The 10,703-nt window shown below is 38.9% G+C and overlaps 1 non-coding gene across 1 annotated transcript; it reads left to right on the top strand.

The window, feature by feature from the left end:
- Positions 1–7,117: 7,117 nt before the first annotated feature.
- Positions 7,118–7,221, top strand: LOC136147555 (U6 spliceosomal RNA). Its single transcript, XR_010659224.1, has one exon. It is a non-coding gene; the product is annotated as a U6 spliceosomal RNA (small nuclear RNA).
- Positions 7,222–10,703: the final 3,482 nt, after the last annotated feature.

The raw sequence follows: 10,703 nt of genomic DNA, 5'->3' as shown, positions 1-10,703 counted from the left end.
TTCATGCAAAGATGAGCACAATAAAGGACAGAAATGGTATGGACCTAACAGAAGCAGAAGATATTAAAAAGAGGTGGCAAGAATACACAGAACTATACAAAAAAGAACTTCATGACCCAGAAAACCATGATGGTGTGATTACCCACCTAGAGCCAGACATCCTGGAAGGCAAGGTCAAGTGGGCCTTAGGAAACCTCACTACGAACAAAGCTAGTGGAGGTGATGAAATTTCAGTTGAGCTAATTCAAATCCTAAAAGGTGATGCTGTGAAAGTCCTGTGCTCAATATGCCAGCAAATTTGGAAAACTCAGCAGTGGCCACAGGACTGGAAAAGGTCAGTTTTCATTCCAATCCCAAAGAAAGGCAATGCCAGAGAATGATCAAACTACTGCACAATTGCACTCATCTCACACGCTAGCAAAGTAATGCTCAAAATTCTCCAAGCCAGGCTTCAACAGGACATGAACCATGAAATTCCAGATGTTCAAGCTGGATTTAGTAAAGGCAGAGGAACCAGAGATCCAATTGGCAACATACATTGGATCATGGAAAAAGCAAGAGAATACCAGAAAAATATCTACCTCTGCCTTATTGATTATGCCAAAGCCTGTCACTGTGTAGATCACAACAAACTGCAAAATTCTTCAAGAGATGAGAATACCAGACTGCCTTACCTGCCTCCTGAGAAATCTGTATGTAAGTCAAGAAGCAAGTTAGAACTGGACATGGAAGAACAGACTGGTTCCAAATTGGGAAAGGAGTACGTCAAGGCTGTATATTGTCACCTGTTTATTTAACTTCTATGCAGAGTACATCATGCGAAATGCTGGGCTGGATGAAGCATAAGCTGGAATCAAGATTGCCAGCAGAAACATAAACAACCTCAGATATACAGATGACACCCCATTTATGGTAGAAGGTGAAGAACTAAAACGCCTCTTGATGAAAGTGAAAGAGGAGAGTGAAAAAGTTGACTTAAGGCTCAACATTCAGAAAACTAAGATTATTGCATCCGGTCCCATCACTTCATGGCACATAGATAGGGAAACAATGGAAACAGTGACAGACTTTGTCTTTTGGGGCTCCAAAATTACTGCAGATGGTGACTGCAGCCATGAAATTAAAAGATGCTTGCTCCTTGGAAGAAAAACTATGATCAACCTAGACAGCATATTAAAAAGCAGAGACATTAGTTTGCCAACAAAGGTCCACCTAGTCAAAGCTATGGTTTTTCCGGTAGTCATGTATGGATATGAGAGTTGGACTATAAAGAAAGCTGAGCGCCAAAGAATTGATGCTTTTGAACTGTGGTGTTGGAGAAGACTCTTGAGAGTCTCTTGGACTGCAAGGAGATCCAACCAGTCCATCCTAAAGGAAATCAGTCCTGAATATTCATTGAAAGGACTGATGCTGAAGCTGAAACTCCAATACTTTGGCTACCTTATGTGAAGAACTGACTCACTGGAAAAGACCCTGAGACTAGGCAAGACTGAAGGCGGAAGGAGAAGGGGACAACAGAGGATGAGATGATTGGATGGCATCACTGACTCGATGGACCTGAGTTTGAGTAAGCTATGGGAGCTGGTGATGGACAGGGAAGCCTGGCGTGCTATAGTCCATGGGGTCACGAAGAGCTCTACACGACTGAACTGCTGAACTGAACTGAACTGTTCACACCTCCTCTTCTCGTGAGAAAGTGGACTTGTCTCGCTCCTTTCAGTCTTATCTCGCGCGATTTACCTCTGTGTGGAAGTGTGTGGTCCGTTTGGTTGTCTGGGTTAGCTCTTGTACCTGAACTGGAAGGTCTTCGACTTTTACCTGGTGAATGTCCTTGACCCACGGTTTAGGCCCTCATGAGAGTTTTTGTTTTTGAGGACGTCTGAGGCTGTGACCGCCATGTAGGGAAAACTTAGGTGACCCGCAGCAGAAGGGGAGACAAGAAAGATTTTGTAATTGCTTCAGTAGATTTTCTCGCTTGTGCTGACATTGTGAAGAGAAGAAAACAACCAAAAGAAAATGACCATGAAGTAGCAGTGTCCCAAATTACAGAGAAAAGCAAGAAGAACTAGAACTAAACTTTATGACTGAAAGGGGCGGTGCCAGCCTGGTTTCCAAGATTACTGCCTTCACACTAAGCGAAAGAACTTCAGAAAGGGTGAGCTTTTAGAAACTGTTCCTAAACTCACTGTTGCTTTTGCCTCGAGCTAGGCTTCCAAATAGAAAGTCCAGAGCTGCCCACAAAAAATAATAACTCATGCTGTTACTAATAGCAAGCATATTCTAGGAGAAAGATAATAGCTCTCTTACAAATTGTTTCTGCGTGCTTTGTTGTTGTTTAGTCAAAAATTTGTGTCCCATTCTTTTGGGATCCCATGGATCCCAAAATCCCATGGATTTTCCAGGTAAGAATATTGGGTGTGGGTTGCCATCTTCTCCAGGGAACCCTCCTGACCCAAGGATTGAACTAGTGTCTCCCGCGTTGGCAGACAGATGTTTTACCATCTGAGTCACAAGGGAACCCCGTTTCCATGTTATCCTCTCAGCAACACAGTTTTATGGATGAGCACAAATATGTCCCAGAAACTTTTGCAAAGTCCTGTATCTTGAGACAGAATTAGGCTTGGATTCGGATCATTGGTATCTAACATCTTTCTTTGCTCTTTGCGTTATAAGAGGCTACGAGGCTAACTGTTGCTATATGTTCGGCTTTAATTACAGTGATGCAGAAAAAGCCCCTACTTCTTTTTGTTTTTTTCTGCATACTTCCTTTGTCCTTACATGAAAGTTTTAAAAGTTATTGACTCTATCCTGTTTAAGGAGAAGGTGGAGCTGATTTATTTTTTCAGTCATCAGGTTCAAGAATGTACATGTGCATAAAACCCCCCAAATGCAAAAACTTTGGTATCTTCATTCAAATCAGAGTGGTATGATTTTGAGGCAGGAAGACTTGTCATAGAATAATTATTCTGTGCTTCCTATCCATTTCAAAAATAAAGTTACCTGCCTAGTAGTCCTAGAGTAGCCTGGAAAAATTATTACACCCTCAAAGAGTGATGATTTCTCTCTCACAGGTACCAAAAAAACCCCCCAAATTTTTAGTATTTACTTTACATCTAGCTTGAGTCCTTTGCTCTGGCTTCGTAAGATCCAAGAAAGGACAACCAGACTTTGGCAGGAAAAAAAAAAAGCAAGGCCAAAAATGGGAAATCCTTGATTATAGTGGACACCTATCCTTTCCTCAATTTCATATTGGCCTTGCTTTGCTTAGCCCAGCCAATGAAAATTAATCTTTAAAGTGATGTCAACTGCTTAAGATGTTACTCTTTCTTTATAGAAAGTGTTTTCATTTTTATATGAGATTCTAGCATGTAAAAGTGTGTTATGACTTTCACATTCACATACATTTTTTCATCAGGTGCTTAACTCTTTGCTACCATTATTCCATTTTACAGATGTGGAAGTAATTTGCCCAGAGTCATACATTTAGTAAGTGGCAGGGCTGAAGCTAGAAAACCAATCCTCTTCCCACCCTTTCCCCAGGGAAAAAAACTTATTTTTAATCTGCTTTGATGCTTACTTCTTCAAGTTCTTCTCCCTATTAAACAGCCCAAACCAGGTATTACCAAGACAGTGTACAAATGCTCTATTTAGGGGCTTCCCAGGTGGCTCAGTGATAGAAATCCTTGTGCAATGCAGGAGATGTAGGTTTGATCCCTGGGTCAGGCAGATGCCCTGAAGAAGAAAATAGCAACCCAGTCCAGTATTCTTGCCTGGAGAATTCCATGGACAGAGGAGTCTGGTGGGCTACAGTCCATGCGGGTTAAAAAAGACTTGGACATGACTTACGAACTAAACAACAAGACAGCATAGATGGTTCTGAATTCGGTATTAAACAAATTGAGGTAAAAATCAGCTCTTTAAACCAGGTGGTCAAGGTTAACAGCAACACTGATAAGTTGTGTTGGTAGTATGTACCTTTGATATGTGCTGAGAGTAGCGCTCTGTGGTCTTCCTCCCCAAAACCCTGTGACCCTATCTAATCACAAGGAAAGCATCAGACAAATCTCAACTGAGGGACATTCTGAAAAATGCCTGACCAGTAATAATCCTACATGCTATCAAAGTCAACAAAAAGAAGGAAAGTCCGAAAAACTTTCACAGCCAAAACAATGTTATGTGGTATCATAGATAGGATTCTGGAATGGAAAAAGAACATTAGGTAAAAACTAAGGAAATTTTAATAAACTTGGACTTTAATTAATAATAATGTTTTCTTGGTTGATTGTCACAAATCTACCATGCTATTATAGGATGTTAATAACATAGGTGACTAGATGTTGAGTATATGGGAAATCATATTTTTACAGATTTTCTGTATTTCTAAAATTTTAAAAATTAGTTTAAAAAAGTTCCTATTGGGGGGATATCTTTTATGATACCAAATACAGACATAAGTATATTCATATAATTGGAAAGGCAGTATAATCACAGACAAACAATGTTTTAAGATTTAAGGGAAGGGTAAGAAGCTATTACAGAGTAGCAAGGGAGATTAAATCATAGGAATTTTGTTTTTATATGGGGTCTTCCTTAAAGGCAAAAATTATGTCATTTATTTCTCTTTTACAACTCTGACATTATCTTGAGCTCCAAACACTGGCAGGTATTGTTTTCAATATATGTTGACTCATAAAAAATTTAACTCCCCGGATTTGAGCAAAGTAGACTATTTTGTTGCTTATTCTTCAATATTTAGGATATTGAGTAGAACTAGGTTAGAGGAGGTGGCAGCTCATAGAAACAGAAAATACACAGATGTCTAGGCAAGTTGTTTCCATTACAAATGAAAAAAAAAGAAACAAAATGGTTTAAACAATAAATAAATAAGTAAAGTTGTGTGTGTTTGTGTGTGTAAATAGATTCAGTTCAGTTCAGTTGCTCAGTCGTGTCCAACTCTTTGCAACCCCATGAACCGCAGCACGCCAGACCTCCCTGTCCATCACCAACCCCTGGAGTCCACCCAAACCCATGTCCATCGAGTTGGTGATGCCATCCAACCATCTCATCCTCTGTTGTCCCCTTCTCCGTCTGCCCTCAATCTTTCCTAGCATCAGGGTCTTTTCAAATGAGTCAGCTCTTCCCATCAGGTGGCCAAAGTATTGGAGTTTCAGCTTCAACATTAGTCCTTCCAATGAACACCCAGGTCTGATCTCCCGTAGGATGAACTGGTTGGATCTCCTTGCAGTCCAAGGGACTCTCGAGAGTCTTCTCCAACACCACAGTTTGAAAGCATCAAATAGATAGATACTAGGATAATTCACAGTACTGTTGGATGAGCAGCATGAACTGAGTTTTTCTTTTTCTGCCCTCTGCTTGAATTTATTCTCTCACTTCAGAGGGCCTTTTTCCTTGTAGACAGAAAATGTAGCCCCAGCATCCTTAAGGATACATCCTGTCAGTCCTGTGATCTGAGAAGCAAGGGAGTTCTGTTTTCTAGCTTTCAGTACAAAACTGACCAGGGAAGGATTCTAGTGTCCAAGCCTGATCATGTGCATGCCTCTTGTACGCATCACTGTGGCCAGAGAAGTGAGGTGTTATGATTGACCCATTGACACTCCTCTGTTGCCAGTGGGCAGTCTGATACCAAGAAACAGAGTGTTGGATAGACCAAAACAAATTATGTCGTGGCTTGCAGGATCTTAGTTCCCCAAACTAGATTGAGCCTGGGTCCCCCAGCAGTGAAAGTGCCAGCTCCTAACACTGGACCACCAGGGAATTTCCACAGTTTTCTTTTTCTTGATGTGTATTACCTCCCTTCCAATTAAAGTCAGTGATTAAATAAAGACATGATGAGGTCACAGGTTGGGTTCCCCAGGAAACAAACTCTGAGATTGAGTTCAGTAATAGGAAGGTCTTTATTTGTTTGTTTATTGTTAAGGCAGTATTCCTTAAAACTTTCCACAGAAAGAAAGGATGGGCAGAGAGAGAAGTTGGGCTGCTGTGAAGTCAGAGAAAGCCTCAGCCAACTCCCTGAAGAGCTCTGAAGCTGGGATGACCCTTTAGGGTTGTCCTGAGTTGGATGGGTCCAGACTCTTATATCCCAACATGGACCAGGTTTTGGATAGTTAAGGGGAAAGGTCACAGGCACAGGAAAGGGCATGATATTAGCATGGGTGATGGCCACCAAGATGCACCACCCAAATCGCCTTTCAGAAAAGAAAGACTTTCCCCCCTAGCTGCTAGGAGTGCTGTCCACAGATAGCACTCAGTTATCAGCCCCCCTCAGAATTACTTCAGTTGAAAAGCATTACCTTGTGAAGAGAATGCCCCCTTCCCATGGCAGCCAGTAGTCGTCAAGAGAACGCACAAATTTGTTAAGCTACTTCCCTTTATCAGACCCATTTCCTACAGTTGTAGAGCAAGTGGCAATATACTGTAAGGGGTAATGTGGGCTCTGGAGTAAGAATGTGTGAATTAAAATTCTCCCTTTGTTCTCAATAATTTTGTAACATCAAGCTAGTTACTTAAACTCAGAACCTCAGTGTTCTCATTTTCAAAATGGCATATCAGTTAGGATAAAGTTCGACTCCATATAAGGGGGGAAATTAGTAACTTAAATGAGATAGGATTTTCTTCTTTTTCACATAAAATTAATTCAGAACCAAACCATCTAGGACTGGTATGGTAGGCTTCTTCCAGATCACTGCTCTATCGTCCCTACTGTATGGACCTCATCTTCACTTCCAGACATTTTTGGTCCAGGAAGCAGGAAGGAGAAAGGGTACACCTTCCTCCAACATTTAAGAAAACCTCTCCAAGTGTACATTTTCGTTTATTTCTAATGGCTCTAAACTTAGTCACACAGTCACCACAGCCCCTCCCCAGAGACCAAGGAGGCAAGGAAATATATCTTCCAGCAGTAATATCCTCATTTGAAAATGAGGGTCTTTTAGTAAAGGAAAAGAGAAGAAAGGTATAAGGAAGCAAAAACAAACTGTTATAAATAGGGTAATCATAATGTTCATCTCATATGGTCGTTGTGTGAATTAAATTAGTTACACATGTGCAGCACTTAGAACAGGCACTTAGCAAATATTCAATAAATGTTGCTACGGCTGTGCTCACTTTGGCAGCACACATACTACAATTGGAACAATGCAGAGATTAGCCTAGCCTCTGTGCAAGGATGACACGCAAACTCATGAACCATTCCGTAAGTTCTTGTAGAGACATGGATGGACCTAGAGACAGTGAAGTAAGTCAAAGAGCAAAATAAATACCATCTTTAATGCATATGAGTGGAGTCTAGAAAAATGGTATAGATTATCTTATTTGCAAAGCACAGAGAATAAATGTATGGATATCATAGGGGAAAGGAGGGGTGGGAGCAATCAGGAGATTGGGATTGACATGTATACGTTATTGGTAGTTTGTATAAAATAGATAACTAATGAGAACATACAGTCTAGCACAGGGAACTCTGCTTGATACCCTGTGCTGACTTAAATGCAAAGGAAGTAAAGAAAAAGAGGAGATATACGTATATGTATAGCTCATTAAGTTTGCTATGCAGCAGAAACTAACACAACCTTGTAAAACAACCATAACCCAATAAAAATTAATAATAATAATGTTGCTACTACTGTTGCTATTACCATAGCAGTGGTTTTCAGTTTGTGGTGGGGGCATGAGTGAATCTATTTGTTCACTAACCTTTGTCTGTATATTGAATAAATAATTTCTGCATAATCTCACCACTTTTTAAAAAAAATCTGATCTGCTATGGTGATGAATAAAATAAAAACTTTAAAAAAATTACTAGTGACTTCATAACCTTTTCCATTATATATTTTCTTAATCAGTGAACACTATATATATACTTACTCTCACATGAGTATAAACTATCTGTACAGTTTCTGACATTATAAAAGAAGTTCTTAGAGTCAAAATATTGGTAATCTCAAGCCTAAAGGGTTGTGGTTTTAGTAAGACCGTAACCCAGCATCTATCAGCCTTTCCAGCCTTATTTTTCCCCTGTATCTTATGCCCTAGCTCTAAGGATATCCTGTTTTTCAGGCTATATTATGTCTCTGACCCTTTGTTTGTTTCATATTGGAAAGCTTCCCCAACTTACTTTCTTTTTTTCATTACCATTTATTGATGAATTTCTCCATTATTAATTACAGTAGTACAAATCTCTCAGATACCCTTATGATCACAATTATATTATTACTATAATTGTTGATTGAGAAAATACTCACTTGAAAATTTTATTATGAAGTGAGTCATCTTCTAAATGAAAATTATTTTTTTATTGAAGTATAGTTGATTCACAACATTGGGTTTGTTTAGGGTATGCAGTGTGATTCAGTTATATATATTTTTCAGATTATATTATGTTATAGATTATTACAAGATATTGAATGTAATTCCCTGTGTTATACAGTAAATCCCTGTTACTTATCTTTTTGATGTATAGAAGCTTGTATCTCTTAATCCAGTGCTGCTAATTTGTTTCTCCTTCCCTCTTCACTTTGGTAACCATAAGTTTGCTTTCTATGTCTATTTGTTTCGTATATAGATTCATTTGTATTATTTTTTAGATTCCACGTGTAAATGATATCACATAGTATTTGTCTTTATCTGACTTACTTCACTATAATACTCACTAGGTCCATCCATGTTGCTGCAAATGGCACTATTTCATTTTTATGCTGAGTAATATTCCTTTGTATATATGCACATATGTACATACCGCGGGCTTCCCGGCTGGCACTAATGGTAAAGAACTCATCTGCCAATGCAGGAGACATAAGAGACACGGGTTTGATCCCTTGGTTTGGAAGATCCCCTGGAGGAGGGCACAGCAGCCCACTTCAGTATTCCCGCCTGGAGAATGCCGTGGACAGAGGAGCCTGGTGGGCTATGGCCCATGGGGTCACAGAGAATCAGACACAACAAGCAATTTAGCACGCATGCATACATACCACATCTTAAGCCAGTCATCTGTTGATGGGCACTTGGGTTCTTTCCATGTCTTGGTTATTGTAAACAGTGCTGCTATGAACACTGGTGTGCACATATCTTTTCAAATTAGAGTTTTCATTTTTTTCCAGATATATATCCAGGAGTGGGATTGCTGGCTCATACAGAAGCTTTATTTTTAGCTTTTTAAGGCACTCCATACTATTTTCCATAGTGGGTGCACCAATTTACATTCTTACCAACATTATACCAGAGTTCTCTTTCTCCACACCCTCTCCAGCGTTTATTATTGGTAGACTTTTTGATGATAGCTATTCTAATTGGTATGAGGTGATATCTCATTGTGATTTTGATTTGCATTTCTCCAATAATTAGCAAATGTTGAGCATCTTTTCATGTGCCTGTCAGCCATCTGCACGTCTTCTTTGGAAAAATGTTTATTTAGATCCTCTGTTGATTTTTTGATTGGATTGTTTGTTTTTTCAATATTGAGTTGTATGAGCTATTTGTATATTTTGGATATCAACCTCTTGTCTGTTGCATCATTTGCAAATACTTTCTCCAATTGTGTAGGTTGTCTTTTCATTTTGTTGATGATTTTCTTCACTGTGCAAAAGGTAGTTTGATTAGGCCCATTTGTTATTTTTTGTCTTTTTTCACTCTAGAAGACTGATCTAAGAAGATATTGCTGTGATTCACATCAGAGAATGTTTTGGCTATGTTCTCTTATAGGAGTTTTATGGTGTCATATCTTATGTTTTGGTATTTAAATAATTTTGAGTTTTATTTTTGTATATGGTATGAAGGAGTGTTCTAATTTAATCAATTTATATGCAGCTGTCCAGTTTTCCCAACATCACTTGTTAAAGAGATGATCTTTTCTCCACTGTATATTCTTGCCTTCTTTGTCATAGATTAATTGACCATAGGTGCATATATTTATTTCTGGGCCTTCTATTATGTCCCATTGATCTATATGTCTGTTTTTGTGCCATTTCACTCTGCTTTGATTAGTGTAGCTTTGTAGTATAATCTGAAGTCTGGAATGGTTATCTCTCCAGCTTTGTTCCTTTTCCTCAGAATAGCTTTGGAAATTCTGGGCCTTTTCTGGTTCCATATATTTATGATTAGTCATTCTAATTCTGTGAAAACATCATGGGTATTTTGATAGGGATGACATTAAAACTGTAGAATGCTTTGGGTAGTACAGCTATTTTAACAACATTAATTCTTCCATTCCAAGAGCCTGGAATTAAATGAAATTTTTAAAAAATTCACTATTATGGCGTTATGTTATTGGAATCCTTGAACTTTGTTCAAGGCTTTATATCATGGAGTGTGCATTAATTAAATTCACTAATTACTTAATCAAATGTTGAGTGCCTGCTGTGTAATGAAATAATGTTATAGGTAGGCGGGGGTCTCAGAGCACACAGCAGAGCCAGAAAGATCCTCCTGAAGCTTTTAGTCTCTTCTTCCTTTACCAACACCCAACGAAGAAACTATTCAGTCTACCTCCTTTAAAATGCTTTTGACACCTCCCATGCCTTGGTGCTCCCAAGTAGGAATGACTACTATCTTATTGTGCCTCCGCGATGTTCTTTAGGTTTCTACCATAGCAGTTTATTTTGCCATGACATATCTGCCAGCTACTAGACTTTTAATATTAGTAAATATTTTCTGAAGGACAATATTAACTGTTAGTATGGAGTAGGCTG

The sequence above is a fragment of the Muntiacus reevesi genome, chromosome 15 (genome assembly GCF_963930625.1).
Source record: "Muntiacus reevesi chromosome 15, mMunRee1.1, whole genome shotgun sequence".
In the NCBI taxonomy this organism is placed as follows: Eukaryota; Metazoa; Chordata; class Mammalia; order Artiodactyla; family Cervidae; genus Muntiacus; species Muntiacus reevesi.
The sequence above is the reverse complement of the archived record's forward strand: the minus strand, read 5'-3'. Positions and strand labels throughout refer to the sequence as shown.